Source organism: Ictalurus punctatus, chromosome 19 (assembly GCF_001660625.3).
Source record: "Ictalurus punctatus breed USDA103 chromosome 19, Coco_2.0, whole genome shotgun sequence".
Taxonomy (NCBI): Eukaryota; Metazoa; Chordata; class Actinopteri; order Siluriformes; family Ictaluridae; genus Ictalurus; species Ictalurus punctatus.
Genome location: NC_030434.2, coordinates 7997762 through 8014993, shown reverse-complemented (window position 1 = coordinate 8014993; position 17232 = coordinate 7997762).

Genomic DNA, 17232 nt, shown 5'->3' with positions numbered 1-17232 from the left:
AGTGGTACACAGTCATAGATTTATGTTCAGCTTTTTTCAGTGTACCCTTGCATCCTGATTCGCGGCACCTGTTTGCCTTTACGTATGAGGGGAAACAGTACACCTATACACGGTTACCACAAGGATATTGTGAAAGCCCGTCAATATTCAATCAGGTGCTGGCCCGGGATTTGACCACGCTGGACTGCCACAGTACGGTCCTGCAATATGTTGATGATCTCTTGATATGCAGTCCTTCGCAGGAGGAGTATCAACAGGATTCATTAAAAGTGTTACGGTTGTTAGCAGACAATGGCCACAAGGTCAGTTGGGAGAAACTACAATTTTGTAAGACCAAAGTGGAGTATCTGGGTCGGGTATTAGAAGGAGAAAGCCGTACAATAGCTCCCAGGCACATGGAATCCATCAGCAGGGCCCCCAGGCCACAAACGGTGAGGCAAATGTTGGCCTTTTTGGGTATGGCAGGATTTAGTCGACCGTGGATATGTGAGTTTGCGCTGAGGGTCCAACCCCTACAGGACATGATTAAAGCAGCCAACCATGCACAACGAAATGCCAAGCTAGAATGGACGCCTGAAGGAGACGCAGCTTTTATAGATATAAAGGCGGCGTTGGCTACGGCACCAGCCCTAGCCAATCCAGATTACAGAAAACCGTTTCATCTGTACATATCGGAAAGAAAGGGGTATGCAACCGCCGTACTGACTCAGCAACAACAGGGGAAGGGGAAACAAGCTATAGCCTACTACAGTACGGCCCTTGACAATGTGGAAAGAGGTATGCCACCGTGTTATCGGTCGTTGGCGGCGGCAGCATTTGCCTACCAGAAAGCATCTTCAATTACGATGGGGCATTCGGTCACCCTGTATACAACTCATGCTCTTCATGCCCTTCTAACCAGTCAAAATTTTGTGATAACTAATTCACGACGCACCGGGTATGATTCCATACTCTCTGCACCTGAATTGACTATTGAAAGATGTACTACGGTTAATACGGCTGAGAAAATGAAGATACCCCTAGATGGAGAACCGCATGAGTGCATCAGTGAGTCTGAGAAATTCCTGAAGGCACGACCTGACCTAGAAAATGATGCCCTACAGGATGCAGAACGCACCTTCTTCGTGGACGGATCCTGCTTCCGTACCAATGGCGGAAATCGGGCAGGATATGCCATGATAGAGGCGTGCAAAACTCCTTTGGAATTTCAGGTAGCGTTGAGTGTTTCCCTTCCACAACTGTGTTCGGCCCAGCTGGCGGAAATAAAGGCCTTGACAGCTTCTTGTAAACTGGGCAGCGGCCGACGTTGTAATGTATACACAGACTCTGCTTATGCTCATGGGGTATGCCATGTTTTTGGTCCAATATGGGCACAAAGGGGATTTCAACGTGCTGACGGGTCTACTGTGACACACGGAGAAGTAATCTCTGACTTATTGTATGCAATGACCTTGCCATCAGCAGTAGCTATTATTAAGTGTAAAGCACACAAAACGGACGGCTCTTTTATCACCAAAGGGAACACAGCAGCAGACGAAGCCGCCAAGAAAGCCGCGGTGGGACCAGCCCAGATGATGGCGCTCACGCAACCAGAAGAGGTCTCGGTCCGTCACCCAATGGAGGACAATGTGGCGCAGATAGTGGAAGTGCAGAACACAGCTGGTGAAGCAGAACTTTCTACATGGATAAAACGGGGGGCGAAAAAGGATAGAGGGACTGGCCTTTGGTGAAGCATCGATGGCATGTGCGTAGCCCCTGCCAGTCTCCTACCGTTGCTGATAAAAGATGCCCACGGCCTCGACCATACTAACAGGGTAGAGACGATTCGGAAAATAAGACAAGAATGGTGGTCACCGTACTTGGCAAGTGCGGTGGACCAAGCGCTCAATAACTGCGAAACGTGCATAAGAAATAATGTGCGCAAAAGCTTTACTGCACCCCTGGGGCATATTCCACCACCAACGGGCCCGTTCAGGCATCTAATAATGGACTATGTCGACATGGGGCCGAGAATAGGAAGGAATCAAAACGCTACATATTTGTGGTGGAGGACCAGTTTAGTAGATGGGTAGAGGCCACGGCCACCTCTAGAGAAGACGCTAAATCCGCTGCCAAGTTTCTTTGCCAGGAAGTCATTCCCCGGTTCGGTATTCCGGACTATCTGAGCTCCGACAACGGAGCGCATTTCGTTAACCAGACCATTGATTTGATAACCAAGGCACTGGGGATTGAACACAAATTGGGTTGTGTGTATCATCCTCAGTCCCAAGGTATGGTGGAACGGGCTAACGGCATATTGAAAAGTAAATTGGCAAAAATTTGTGACAGCTCGCGACTGCAGGCCTTGCCCCTGGCCCTGCTGAAAATGCGCTCCCAGACTAGCCGCGTGTACGCACCTCATGCCCCATAAGATGTTGACAGGGCATCCAATGCCTATGGCATTCACACGCGCCCCATATACCGGCCCCTCATTAGAACAGTTGGAGGGTGAAATGAAAACCTATATACGCACCCTCACACAGATCCACAGACATTTGTATTCACAGGTACAAGAGGCGGTCCACGGCGAGGAGGTTCCCCGGGCAAGGCAGATCGATCCAGGAGATCACATGTGGATCTGGGTCTTCATGAGGAAGAACTCTCTAGAACCACGAAGGGAAGGACCGTTTGAGGTGGTGGCTGCCACACCAACAGCAGTAAAAGTAGCGGGACGACCCCATTGGTATCATCTGAACCACTGCAGCCGAGGAGGCTTTGGTAAGGGACCATTGCTTCGTAGAGCTGATGAACAGGCGTTACCCCCCGGGGAGCAACCTTCGACGTCAGGCAAAACCCACTCAGCCCGACCTCCCGACTGCCCAAAAACTGAGTCCAGCACTGACAGTGACAGTGGCACTGACGAGGACCGAAGCCCGGCGCAGGGTACAAGGGCTCAGACCAAAAGGCGGGCAGACCGACAGACCCCTAGCCCTATTTCTAGCCTTGATGAGAGCTGGCCGAGTGGCGCCCTCACTGCAGTTGAAGCAGCAGCAGGGTCGTCAAGCATCGGGGACACACCAGTGAGCCAAGAACTGCTGGCGCCCCTTCCCACGGAGGTCGAAGACTTGCATTTCATCTCAGCCGATTTGGCCTCCATAGTGCAAGGCTTGGATGACCCACCTGTTCAGTCGCATATGCCGTACGAGACTATAGAGTTAGCGGATTTAGGCGGATTGAGCCCTCCTGCCTTACTTCCAGAAGACGCTGTGGAATCTTCCCCTGTCCGAAACGATGCCGAACTCCTGGGGGGATGCTCCTCCATATAGACTCATGAGTAATGATAAGGCCATCATTGTGGTGTGGGCCGTGGTTCTGGTGGCTGGACTGACTATGGCTCTTTTACTAGTGTATGCACCCTTTCCAAAAAAGTCTGATGACACCCATGTTTCTACCCCCGCACATGATTGTGCCCTGACAAATGCCATGTCACCTGGGACCGAGATACCTGTGACAACTCCCATGTCCACTTCCGACTCACCCAGGCCGTCCCGGCGACGTAAGAGAGGCACAATAGGCGCTCGTTTCTCACTAGGCTTCCTCGACGGGGATGATGACCCAGCGGACCGCCTGGCAAACCGCCTAAGGGAAGACGTGTTCTCATCTTCTTCTTCGTTTGGCCAGAAGATGGACAGTCTCGGGACGCGTCGCCGTGGGGGCCGACCTAACGGGGCAGGTCAGCCGAGCACTCCCCGCCCACCTGTGGTGGAGACCCCTCTCTTGTATGTGGCCTCCCTATCGACTGCCCACTCCCGAGAAATGTTTTGTGCGTTGTCTTTGATTACCCTTGCCTATCAGGCGGCTTTACTTCGTGGTAGCCCGCATGTAGCCCTCTATGAGACCGGACAAGACTCCCTGAACCTCACCGTAGGCCACCTCCAGATTACAGGGACCCCGGCCAGATGGTGGTGCCGTTTCGATCAGTCGTGCCCTGACTATTCAAGTGTTTTTGGTGTCCCGCCCCGTCTGCCCTTTCACTGCACAGCTGACGCTTGCGTCACCCAGGGACCCGAAAGCTCCTTGTTCTCCCGTGAGGTCTCCGCTCTTCTGTCTGTACAGCTTACACATGCCAGCACTTTTATGAAGTTGCAACGTTACTCTATGACAGTGGCTGAAACACCTTTGACCGTGGACCAGACCAATCTGTATCTCAACTGGATGTACCATACCGCCCGTGCTGTCACGGACCGTTCATGCCTGATTTGTCACGACCGTGTATCCACGCCTCATTTCATGTTCCCCCTGGGAGACCTCGTTGAATGCCTATCCACCCCCTACACGGTGCAGTTCCTGTGCCCCACAGTCTGTCTGTTGGGATCACTGTCTATAGACTATGGCCCTGACTGGATGCGGAACGCCAGCTCTTCATGTCTTTTTAAGCCGCTGCAGACTCAGGATGCTGCTATGGTGTTGGTCCACCAGGAATTGCCCCCCTCCTTTCCCCTGTGTGTATGTTCCCCATCTGGTACCTACGACGTAGGTAACCTGTCGGCCCGATGCAATCTTACGCTCCCCTCGGAGGACTTACGTGTCCCTGTGCTTGTGTCGTATAGTTCCACACTGGACAACTCTAGTGGAGCGCCAGTCTACGAAGACATTTCTGTTCCGGACTTGGTGTATGGCACCAGGGCAGTGGCAGATGTGTTTTGGTATTGTGGGGGAGACCGGGCCCGCCAGACGCTGCCTACTGAATGGCAGGGGTGTTGCGCCCCTGTCCGGCTTGACGGAAAGACCCCTGTTATCGTACCACTCGACCCCCCTGGGCCTCCTCCACGCCGCACGCATCGTGATACTGTACTCTGGGGCCAATATCTTAGAGATGCGGACACCATGAATTACACATTTTGGGCAACTGATACGGTGGTTATTTTGAACTGGGCTGGCGCCCCGGTGAATGTCCCAGACAAATACAAGGCTATGGGATCAGTCGGGAGCGGGTTTGCTGCCACCCTCCTCCCTGGAGTGCAGGTTGTTCGTAACACGGCATGGATCAACTATCTGTGGTATAATCAGCAGAGGTTCATTAACTATACGTTGGGCGCTTTAGGACTTATCCTGGACCAACTCCATGCTACTTCTCTGATGGCAGCCCAGAACCGCTTTGCCCTCGATCAGATGTGAGCCCCGGAGGAGGGGGTGTGCACGATGATTGGCCCTGAATGCTGTGCGGCGATTCCTCTCCACACAGGTGAAAAGGGGGCCCTGTCTAGAGTGCTCGCCTGCCTACAAGCCTTACAGAGGGAACATGCTGCCAACTCGGGGCAAGGCGATGCGCTACACCTTCCGTCCTGGTTTTCCTGGATGACGTCGGGTAGCTGGATGGCAACGATTGCTCGCGTCGGCACGGCGCTGCTGGCGCTGTTTCTACTGCTTGCTTTCATCACTTGCTGCATCATACCATGCACTCGTAAGTTGGCCGTATCTGCTGCGACTACCAATAATATTTCTGGCTAGTACGTGGTTTTGGGTGAGGCGTTTCCGCCTCAAAGGGGGGTGGTGTGCAGACGACAGAGCCAGAATGAGGCAGAAACCGTGTATGTTGACATGCGTCCTTACGTTCCCACCATGGCCACCGCAGACACTCTCCCTACTGACCTGACGGCGCCTGACTTAGTTGCGCCCGATGTGACCCCTGCAGCACCCACCACAGCTCCCACCATCATCATGGAATCTGATCCCACCACCACGGTATCTGACAGTGAGTGCAGCGAGATACGAGAAGCGCGCTCCGACATGTAGGACAACCACAGTAGGACAACCACGAGGGAAACATACACAAGTGATACAGGCGTACGGTTTAAGCACATCAAGCTAAAGAAGATTTATAGTCCCTGCTGATACAAGGTAGAGGCCGGAAAAGGGCCTATCCGAGAAAAAGTGGGACTCCACGATATGACTTTGTTTTGGTATACCAGTCCAGGACAACCAGACCCAGGAACACTACAATCGATTCTGCAGTTACCCTGCACGTTTTACATGCACACCTCTAGCGTCATTGTGAGAGAACATAAAATGATCTTGGATTTATTAAAGGCCACCCCCGAACAAGCCATAGTCCAGATTGAACCCACAGAGTAGGGTTTGAGTGTAGACGAGCAGGAACAACACCTGTGGGGACACTTAACAGTGACTGTACGCCAATGGTCAGTGCAGCAACAAAGAGTACGAAAAGCTGTGTTTGTACATAAATACCCAAGGAATTGATCAACTGTAAGACACATAATGAAGAAAAGAACCATTGCGAAACCACTGGGCCTTTCCATAGAGTAATCCAGCACTACAGGGAAAATGAGAAGAAGATGAGATGAGCCATGCCCTAGGTGTAAGTGCTAGCCTAACCTCTCCCTAAGGGTGGCCCTCAACGGTGTGTAAAGCACCTGGGTTGAAGACCATCTTATCGCTCATGGGAAAAGAAGGACATTAAAAGGACTGTTAACCGTTATATATGTACCAAATAAAATATGTAGCTAGTGTATTCAGGCGATTGTTTTGATGCTGTCGAGCATTAAGAGGCTGGCAGGGTGGGAATTTTTCCTTTTGTTAGTAAGGTTTTTTCGCCCACCCCTGAATACAGGTAATACAAAAATTGTGCAAAAAGATACCGAAGAAACGAGACCCGAAGGATACAAGGCTGCAGGCTGTGAGAGCCTGGCTGAGAAACCTGGTGGACTACATTCTTTTCATTTAATATGTATGTATACCCATGTGATTATAAAGAGTATAGACATAATCCATGTGAAAGCAGAGGTAGCTCTTCAGCAACCCTATATAATCGGCAGATAATCAGCATCTAGTAGTGATTATCGAGCATACTAAAAACGAGGAAGTGCATGACGAGATATCTATACCTAAAATCTGGGCAACGAGGAAAGGGTGTGCTATCACCAATCCTCCAGTTACCAATCTACTATGAAGCCCCATGCCATATCACCCTAGGAGATCTTCCCCAGGCACATCACAATCTTTTAATGGCCCATCCTGATAAATGTAGTGTGGAAGTAATGAATGCAAGGGATTCTGATAGTGAGGATAGTGACTCAGGAGAAGAGGAGGCGTATGGGCAGAGGCAGTACGGCTTTGTACGGTTGACCCTCCGACAGCTAACCCAAAACGGGCAAAAGGTGCGCCAAAACCAATTCATACACAGGTACCCGTTGAATTAAGAAGGTGAGGCTTTTCCGAAAAGCCTCAGAGGAGGGAATGTTGTAAATTATTTGGTACGTTAAATAAAGATAAGGAAGGAAATAACCACAGGACGCAAAGGGTAGGAAGCACCACCACATTTATTGGGAATAAGGGGGACTAGTTGGAGAATAAGAGGGACTGGTAGGGGAATAAGACGGAGAAAAAAGCAGATGGTGGGGAGTGTGCCCTGGAGAGGGAATTGGACTTAGTGGGTCATCAGAATAGGCAGTACTGGGGGAATCCATTGCCTCAAAGTCATCAGCAGAAAACAGAGGAGTGTTAACAACAAGACCAGTCTGAGTAGAAGCATCAACAAGGGTAGCAGCTGGGCTCAACCGATACCGTAGTGGAGGAGGGAAAGTGGAAATCGTGGAGGGCATGCGTAAGACATCAACCAAAAGAGTGAGGTCCGCAAATAAATGGGACAGCTGGTATCTAGTGTTGAGATCAAAACCCTCCAGTCCCTCCAGTGCAGCGAAGAGGAAGCCGAGTCCTGCGTGTGAGCTGTATATAAGGAAACATAGAGAGGCATGTAAGAAAAGGGGAATTCACCATGTGCACTTGGTTACTAACAGCTAAAATGACATACAGTTCTAAGCAGCCAATGAACACCAAAAAAGGAGGGGAACGCGACAAAAGCAGGAGGCTATCTATAGGTTGGGAATGCACACATACACACACAAGCACATAACCAGAGGATGAGATGTAGGAAGCTAAAACCAGAGAATAGAAGAAGTAAAATGCACAAGTCACAGATAATAAGGTAATATAACACACTTACCCATGATACAAATAATTAAAGTCTATATCCAAAAGACAGCAGTAGAGATCCGCTCTGTCCAACGGCCAGAAACCAAATGTTGAACAAAATGGGGATCATGGTTTTAAAAAACCCAAACTGGGCTGGGTCGGATTTAAGGGGATTGGAAAAGATTGATAAAAGGTACCTAAGGGGTTAGGAAAATGAGTAAAACGCGATTATAAGGGTTGCTGAAAAAGGACAATGATATGACATAAGGGTTGCTGGAAGGTGTGCAAATATGGACATAAGGGGAACGGGAGGCAGGAATAGCTAAACATATTGGTATTTGGAGAAAGGAACAGGGGGCGGAGGCTCAAAGGACAAATTGTATAAAATGGGAGCCCCGCTCCATGACAGATCAGATCACTCGTTGGGATATTCCAAACGGTTTGGATCTCATGTGATTGGGAAAATAAAATTGGATCTTTGCTTTTCCTCACTCACTGGCTCTGTGTGATATTTTTCAAGACTTGAACGAAGAAACAACTGAATTAGCGTAAGTATAACTTTGCTGGAAAAGTCTTAATCTATATTGTACGTACTGTTTAGTGGACACCGAATTGTTCCACAGCGTGAGCAGAACATGGTCGGTGGACTCGGACTTGAGCAGACCATGGTCGGCCGTGTCGGCGGACTCGGGAGTGAGCAGAACCTGGTCGGCCATGTCGGCGGACTCGGGCTTGAGCGGACCATGGTCGGCGGACTTGGGCTTGAGCGGACCATGGTCGGCGGACTTGGGCTTGAGTAGGGCTTGGTCGGTCGTGTCGGCTGACGGGCTTGAGCAGGTCTTGGTCGGCCGTGTCGGCTGACTCTGGCTTGAGCAGGGCTTGGTCGGCCGTGTCGGCTGACTTGGTCTTGAGCAGGGCTTGGTCGGCCGTGTCGGCTGACTCGGGCTTGAGCAGGGCTTGAGCAGGGCTTGCTTCCTGGAGACCCAGCTTCTTGCAGGAGGGACATTGGAGCTGAGTTACTTTCCTGCTGCCCTCAGTCATTCATCTCGGAGAAACCTTCCCCGCATTGGCTGGAACCTGAAGCGGATTGGTGGAGACTGCCCTGTCCATCCCCTCATAATAGAGGTTGAATGGCGGGTCAGCCTGGGGTTGTCCATTGACTCTCCACCCCAGTAAATCCAGACCATGAAGCTGTCCTGGCTGCGTGAACTCCTCCATAAAAAGTTCCGAAAACTGAGTGACATCATGGAGGGCAGAGGACCCAGTACTCACAAGCTGCTCTTCCCAGTCACGGGCCGGACCGCACAATCAGTGGAACCCGTTCCACTGTCTCTTAGTAGGCTTGGGATACGCCAGGCTGCAGAAATATTCCTGTCAGCTGAAGAGAAACTCCAGCGGGTAGCTCCCCAATCCCGCTGTCTCTGGCGGAAGTTCGACGTCGTAGCTTTGAGGGAACTGCACGGACGAAAAATGCGGCCAGTAATCCGAGCGTTTCCCGATGAGGTACTGTCCAGCTACTTCCCTGGTTTCTGTAGCGTGATGTCTCTCTCATCCTCGTGTTGCATCCATGGTGCGGCGGAATATTCTGTCACATATCGTGACGCAATGGAGACAAGGACGGATGCAATCGCAGTTTGAACAGATTTATTAAGAGACACAGGCAGGTTAATCCAAATCGTGATCCAAAAACCTAATCCAAAACATACAAGAGGTCAGGTGATCGGCAAACAGGCATAATCGGGGCAAGGCAGGAAACTATGTCGTGGTCACGGAAACAGGTCGAGATACAAAACATGAAACATAAACTATGACTATGAACTGGGAGCGGAGAAACCAGCGTGAACTAAACAGAAGAATCTAAACATGAAACATGACATGGACAAAGACTATGACTAACTGTAATAAGGAATCAATACTAAGGTTCTAATCTATCTAATATTCCGTGCTGTGTGCTGGGTCGGCACGCGGTGTATATATACAAACCTAATCAGCCTCGTAATGGCTGACGGCTGAGGGCAATTCAGACACATGTGAAACCATAGCCAATGACAGAACAGGGAGGAGACAGAACAAAACATAACAAATGCACGTGTCCAAATGCCACGATTGTCAACAAGGGAAAAGCAGGTGCTCGCGCGCTCACATGCTCCACAGCGCGCTGCTTAAAGGGGAAATCGTGCCAGTACTGAGTTATATTGAGGTCTTCCTAATATTTTGCACATCCAGTTGAAATATGCATTGTGGTTGACGTATGGTAACTGTATTATTTATCTCAATTTTTAGCTAGACACACAAGGAGTGGAGAATGCAGGTAACAACTATTCAAAAATGTAAAACATCTAACTCCATAGAGTAATGAAGCGTGATCAATTTTCTACACAAAGAATTTTGGTTCCATAGTGAGTGGGAAAATGAATATGGTATACTGTAAATTATTCCCTCAGACTGCTTCCAATGTCAGCACTGACTATTTTGGTTGACTGTATAAACAAAGAATTGGCTGGAGAGGGCTTGGACAGCAGCACACTTATCTGACAGCTGAAATATGTAGGAATGTGCTTTGTCCCTGTATCCATCCATGTGTGTCTGCACAGTTGGCTGACATGCTTACTGGGCTACCATAATGTCATTTGCACTGTATTCATATAACTGTATAATAAATATTCAGATGTTTCAAAGATAGCATCTGGTCTATGCTCTTATATAGTGGCAATGTAAGAAATACCATGTTATAGAGCTTTACATTAACACCAGTTATGAGTCAGTTCTGAGATTTTGGCAGGTTTGCTTTGATACAGCTAAAATACTGTCTTCCTTGTCTAAATAGCTGCATTACAAGAAAGTGATAATTTTCTGAAACTGAAAGACACTTGGAGCTGAGTGATATTAATAATAGACTCTAAGTGATTATCATCCTCGTTATTAATAAGCTGTTTTCCCAATGTCTATGTCCTATTTAAGAGCAAATAATATTGTTTGATGATTGATGTTAAAATATCCAGTGAAAAATATTTATACTTGCTTTTGTCTGCATTATGTAACCCCAATTTTCACCATGTAAATATCAAAACATATTTAAAATGTCTTGGATATGTTTGTTTTTTGTCATGGACAAGCATATAAAATACATTACAATGAGGACCATGTATTTGAGTTTCTGTATGATTTTTTTTTTTTTTTAAAGAAACCATTAAGTTTGGATGAGAAAGTGTTGGAGATCTTTATTTGTGCTGTCTGAGCTCACCATGAGATGCACAAATTAGACTGGGATGAGAATAGATTGAGATCATAGAGAGAGCTCTCTGGTTTCTCTGCCTGAGATAAAAAAAACGCACCAAACTTGAGACAATCTGAGAATTATTTGAGAGCTTGATGAGATCCATTTTGAAACTTAAAAGGAGGCTACTCTGAGATTTTGTGATGCTTTTTCTCCAGGAGAAAAAATTGAGAAACAGGAGAAATAAGCCATAATTTTACACCACAGCGAACTCGCGGCCACCAAAGTGACCCAGATTGGGCATGCGCTGGTCAGGAACAAAGTCAGGTGATGAGCGCGCAGCGCAAGCAGATAGCATGCCTCACCAAACAACTGGAGCGTCTCCGTGTTGCTGAGGGGCAAACCGTGACCCCCCCTCCACCCCCCCCACTGCTGCTGTCTTTCCTCCCGCATCTCCCCGCTCGTCTGCTCGAGCTGCACACATGCCGGTGGTGCACTACCCGCCCCTGCTGACACCAGAGCGCTATGCTGGTGAGCCCGAATGATGCAGGGGTTTCATGCTTCAGTGCACCTTGTTTTTTGAGAACAACCCGGAGATGCCGGAGACGCGCCGGTTGGCACACTTCATAGAGCTACTCACCGGACGCGCCCTGGAGTGGGCCACAGCAGAGTGGGTGCGAGGAGGCATGGTCAGACCCTCGCTAACGGAGTTCTTCACCCGCTTCCAACGCGCATTCGATCATTCCCCAAACAGCTGGGAGACCAGTCAGGATTACGCCCTGGAGTTCCGTACCATTGTTGGAAGAAGTGGGTGGAATGAGCCGGCACTAAAGACTGCTTTTCGTCGGGGCCTCAACCCCAAGCTGGTTCGAGAGTTGGCGTGCCGGGGTGAACAACTGACCCTCGACGAGCTCATCGACCTGGCGGTACGACTGGACTGCCTTCGCCGCACTAACTGCCCCGCGCCGTGGAATCCTGTACCCACCGAGCTGCTACCTCTAGCGGAACCCAAGCAGCTCGGCCAGGCCCGGATCCGCGAGGATGAGAGGGAGAGACGATGCAGAGAGGAATGGTGCTTCTACTGCGGGGAGAGCACCCACGTCGTTCGCCAGTGCCCACAGAGAAGGCCACGATCGACCAAGGAGGGCACGACCAACGAACCCCGTCATCCCCAGGTGAGTGCGTTCCCATTACTCAAAGCAGGTTCTTTTGTGTTACCCAAGCCCCTCGAATGTCCAGAGAAATTCTTTGTGCTTTCAGCGCTCATCGACTCGGGGGCAGCTGAGAATTTCATAGATGAGCGGACAGCACGAACCCTTGGCCATCCAAGCCCTGCTCCAGCCACGAGAGGTGCACTCCATCGACGGGTCCCCAATAGGACACGGGGTCATCTCACATTGTACGGCCCCAATCACCATGCAAGCCAGTGCCCTCCATTATGAAACCATCGTCCTGTATGTCATGGTATGTACTTGTCACCCCATCATTCTCGGCTTACCATGGCCATGACCCACAGATATCATGGGTGGCCAAACAGGTAACCAGGTAGTCCCCTTACTGCCTCCGTCACTGTCTGACAGGCCCCACGGCTCCAGTAGCCGCCACCACAGTGGAGAGCCCCCTGTCCCCTGTCCTTGTCACCATGCCATCAGAGTATCATGACCTCCATGAGGTATTCAGTAAGGAATGAGCAAGTGGCCTACCTCCACACAGGACCTATCATTGTGCCATAGACCTCCTCACTGGAGCCAGCCCGCCACGGGGTCGAGTGTACCCGCTCTCCCAAGCAGAACAGCGGGCTATGAACGCATACATTCAAGAGGCACTCCAACAGGGGTACATTTGGCCATCCATGTCACCCGCGTCCGCTGGGTTCTTCTTCATGGAGAAGAGGGGAGGGGGTCTGCGACCGTGCATCGACTATAGGGGTCTCAACCAGGTGACCATTAAGTACCGTTACCCTCTGCCACTAGTGCCCGCAGCCCTTGAACAGCTGAGGTCCACGTCCTTCTTCACGAAGTTGGTCTTACACAGAGCGTACAATCTGATCCGCATCAGGGAGGGCGACGAGTGGAAAATGGCCTTTAGCACCACTTCCGGGCACTATGAATATTTGGTCATGCCGTATGGACTCGCTAATGCTCCCTTAGTGTTCCAAAATCTGATCTTGAGGGATCTATTGGAGCACTGCATCGTCGCGTACATTGACGACATACTGATCTACTCAGCGTCCCTGAAGGAAGACATCAAGTAGGTCCGAAAGGTGCTCTTCCGCTTGATGGAACACCAGCTGTACGTGAAGGCCGAGAAGTGCGAATTTCACAAATGCACCATCACGTTTTTGGGGTATGTCATCAGTCCATGGATCAAAGCAAGGTGAGGGCAGTGGTGGAGTGGCCCACGCCCCAAACCGTCAAGGAGCTGCAACGCTTCCTGGGCTTTGTGAACTTTTATCAGCGGTTCATCCGAGATTTTAGCAAGATCGCACAACCCCTGACGTTGGGGAAACTTCAGTGCCTCGCCTGGACCTTTTACACCCAGGGTGCCCTGGAGAGGCTTAAGTGGGCATTTACCACTGCTCCCATCCTCCGACACCTGGACACTTCCAAACCGTTCGTTGTGGAGGTCGACGTGTCTGAGACGGGAGTGGGGGCCATTCTGTCTCAGAGGTTCGGGGACAGACCCAAGATGCACCCCATGGCCTTCTTCTCGCGAAAAATGTCTCCGGCGGAGCGTAATTATGATGTGGGGAACTGGGAGCTCCTGGCCTTCAAATTGGCCCTCGAGGAGTGGAGACACTGCTTGGAGTGTACCTGAGGATGGCTAAGCGGCTCACACTCCGTCAAGCACGCTGGTCTTTGTTCTTCTCCTGGTTCCAATTCACCTTGTCATACAGGCCAGGGATTAAGAACACGAAGGCTGATGCTCTGTCCCGCATCCATTCTCCCAAGGGCCTGGCAGATCAGGAAAAGTACATCGTACCCCCCTCCTGCATTGTGGGCGCCATCAAGTGGGCCCTGGACCAAGCCCTAGCTCGCCTCCCCAGGTCAAGAATCCCAGCAGCCTGTCCCCCAGGGAAGCAATTCGTGCCAGAATGTTACCGTGTGGAGCTTGTCACCTGTGCTCACACGATGAGAGCGATGGGACACCCGGGGGCCCAACGCTGTGTGCTCCACATGCCCAGGGAGGTACAGCGTATCGTGTCCTCCTGCTCCACCTGTGCCCGCTCAAAGACGCCCCGTGCCTTACACGTTGGGAAATTGGTACCACTTCCCATACCCGCACGTCCGTGGTCCCATCTGGCCCTGGACTTCCTAACAGATCTGCCAGACTCACAAGGCAACACGGCTACACTAGTGGTCATGGACCGATTTTCTAAGTCCCTGCACCTGATTCCACTTCCGGCCCTTCCCTCTGCCTTCACCACGGCCGACCTGTTGTTCCAGCATGTGTTCCGCTACTTCGGCATCCCAGAAGAAATTGTGAGTGACAGGGGCCCCCAGTTCACGTCTCAAGTCTGGGCCAGCTTCATGGAGAAGCTGGGGGTCTCTGTTACCCTCACCTCCGGCTATCACCCGCAAGCCAACGGACAGGCAGAGAGGGCCAATCAGGAGATCCTCCGGTTCCTCTGAACCTTCTGCACCACCAGCCCGGAGGACTGGAGTCACTTCCTCCCGTGGGCAGAGTACGCCCAGAACTCACTGTGACATTCCGCCACTGAGCTAACCACGTTCCAGTGCGTCTTGGGTTATCATCCGCCGCTATTCCCCTGGAACGCCGCCACCACTGACTCCCTGCAGTGGACGAGTGGTTTCGCCACAGCGAGTAGGTCTGGGAATGCACCCATCAACAGCTGGTACGGACCTCCCTCACCACCAAACGAAAGGCGGACAGGCACCGCGGGACTCAGCCCGATTATCAGCCCGGGGACAGGGTGTGGCTTTCAACGAGGAACCTCAAGGCACCTCTCTTGGGCAGCAAACTAGGACCTAAGTATGCCGGGCCTTTCCAGATCCTGAAACGGGTAAACGAGGTCACTTACTGCCTAGACCTCCCCAAACACAGCTACATTGCTCCCTCATTCCATGTCTCCAACCTCAAGCCGGTGACTTCGGGCCCCATAGCCACGGAGGTTCCGGAGAATGCCCCGCTAGACCCGTTAGAGATTGAGGGCCGTCCAGCTTACCGCGTCCGGGAGATCGTGGACTCCACACGGAGGAGAGGAGGACTGGAGTATCTGGTGTATTGGGAGGTTTACGGACCAGAGGATCAGTGTTGGATCCCATCCCGGGATATTCTGGACGCAAGCTTGCGCGACAACTTCCACGCAGCTCATCCAGAAAGACCGGCACCCCGGAGGAGAGGACGGCCTCGGAGGAGTTCGGCTCCTGGAGTGAGCCCTTTGGGGGGGGGGCTCTCTTACACCACGGCGAACTCGTGGCCACTGAGCCGGCATGGACTACATATCCCAGCCATGCCCGCACTCAAGTTCGCCGGAGTACTGAGTGCCAACACCTGTGTGCCACCCAAGGTTATTTAAGACCTTGTTAACGACAGCGTGGCGCGAAGTAATGCTCAGTTTTCCCCAAACGCTAGTAAGTTACCAAGCTTCCTACTACGCTTCGGACTTTCATGGTTTAAGGACTTTAGCCTCGTTTATGACTTACGATTCCTGGATCTCGTCTTGGATTCTTTCTATTGCTTTGGACTGTGTGCTTTGCGCTTCACGCTTCCCTCGCCTTTCTGTCGCTGCTCGGCCCGCGCTTGCCTCCCACCTGGTAACGTAACACATAATCTCGTTTTGGTTTCACACAGACCTCATTGTTGTCTAGGAGAAATACATTTTTGAGAGCTCTTTTCTAATTTTATTTTCCTCTGGGTATACCCAGTCACTGCAGGTCTGCAAAGAGAAGAGTGACAAGTGACAAGGGATGCTGGAGTGACACAAAAACCTCTTTATGTCATCCATTAACAGTGAGTCTGCATACGTACTAAGTCAACAAGGCATTAATGACATAACATTTGTTGATCTTAAGTGCCCATTAAAGCAAAAACCACTTTTTTTGGGTGTCAGTCGTGTATCATGGACAACAGCAATTGGCTGTTGTGGAAATCACTCATGCTCTCTGGCATGATCTCTTCTTGATTTCCTGTTTCACAACATCCAGAATCAAATCCCGGCATCTCGGTCCATTTCATAGGTTTTTTTTATTTTTATTTTTTAAAAGTCACTATGATTTAGAATGCAAACAGACACAACCTGACCTGATGAAAATGAACTCAGACCAAAGCCTCAGGAAAGCAGGAAGTGGCCCAAGGGTCTCAAGTAAATACGTGTAATGGCCACCAGACTTTTTGAAACTTTTCCCCAACTCAGCATAGCACAAGGCACCTGAATTCAAGACAAGACAAGACAAGGAAGGTTTCAGTGATTTTAATTAGATCAGAGTAAAAACAAACAGAGAATTTATCCAGTTAGCAAAAGGAAGTGTTCCAAGTGCCTACCAAACAGGTTTGTGTTTCCCCAGCACACTTGGGGGAAAGCCGTATTACAAACTCGTTGCAGCTCTACCCTGATGAAATCGGTTTATGTTAAATCAGTTGTCACAAACAAATCCTTGGATTTAAAAAGATTTTTTTTATTTACATTTACTTTATTAAGCCTAATTCCTGGGAAAACTCCAGGAAAGCAGAGGGATGTAGACTTGTGTATGGATCACAACATCTTTTACACATACTGAATATCAGTAATAACAAAAGTACATCAAAGAAGAAAAAAACATGTTCATAAATTGATCAACAGTGTTAGCCAAAGCTAACATGACAAAAAAAAAAAAAAAATACTGCTTAACTGGACTATACTGTGTGTATTATCTATTACAATACATTTAACAATCCATAATATTTGATTCAATTAACAGCTGAACTTGAAATATTATCTAAACTATTTTCAGAGTGCACCCTGTGTGTCAGTATTTTCTAAACTTTATTCAAATTCAGTTGCTGATGCTTTGGATTTTGATTTACTACTCTTCTGTGACACA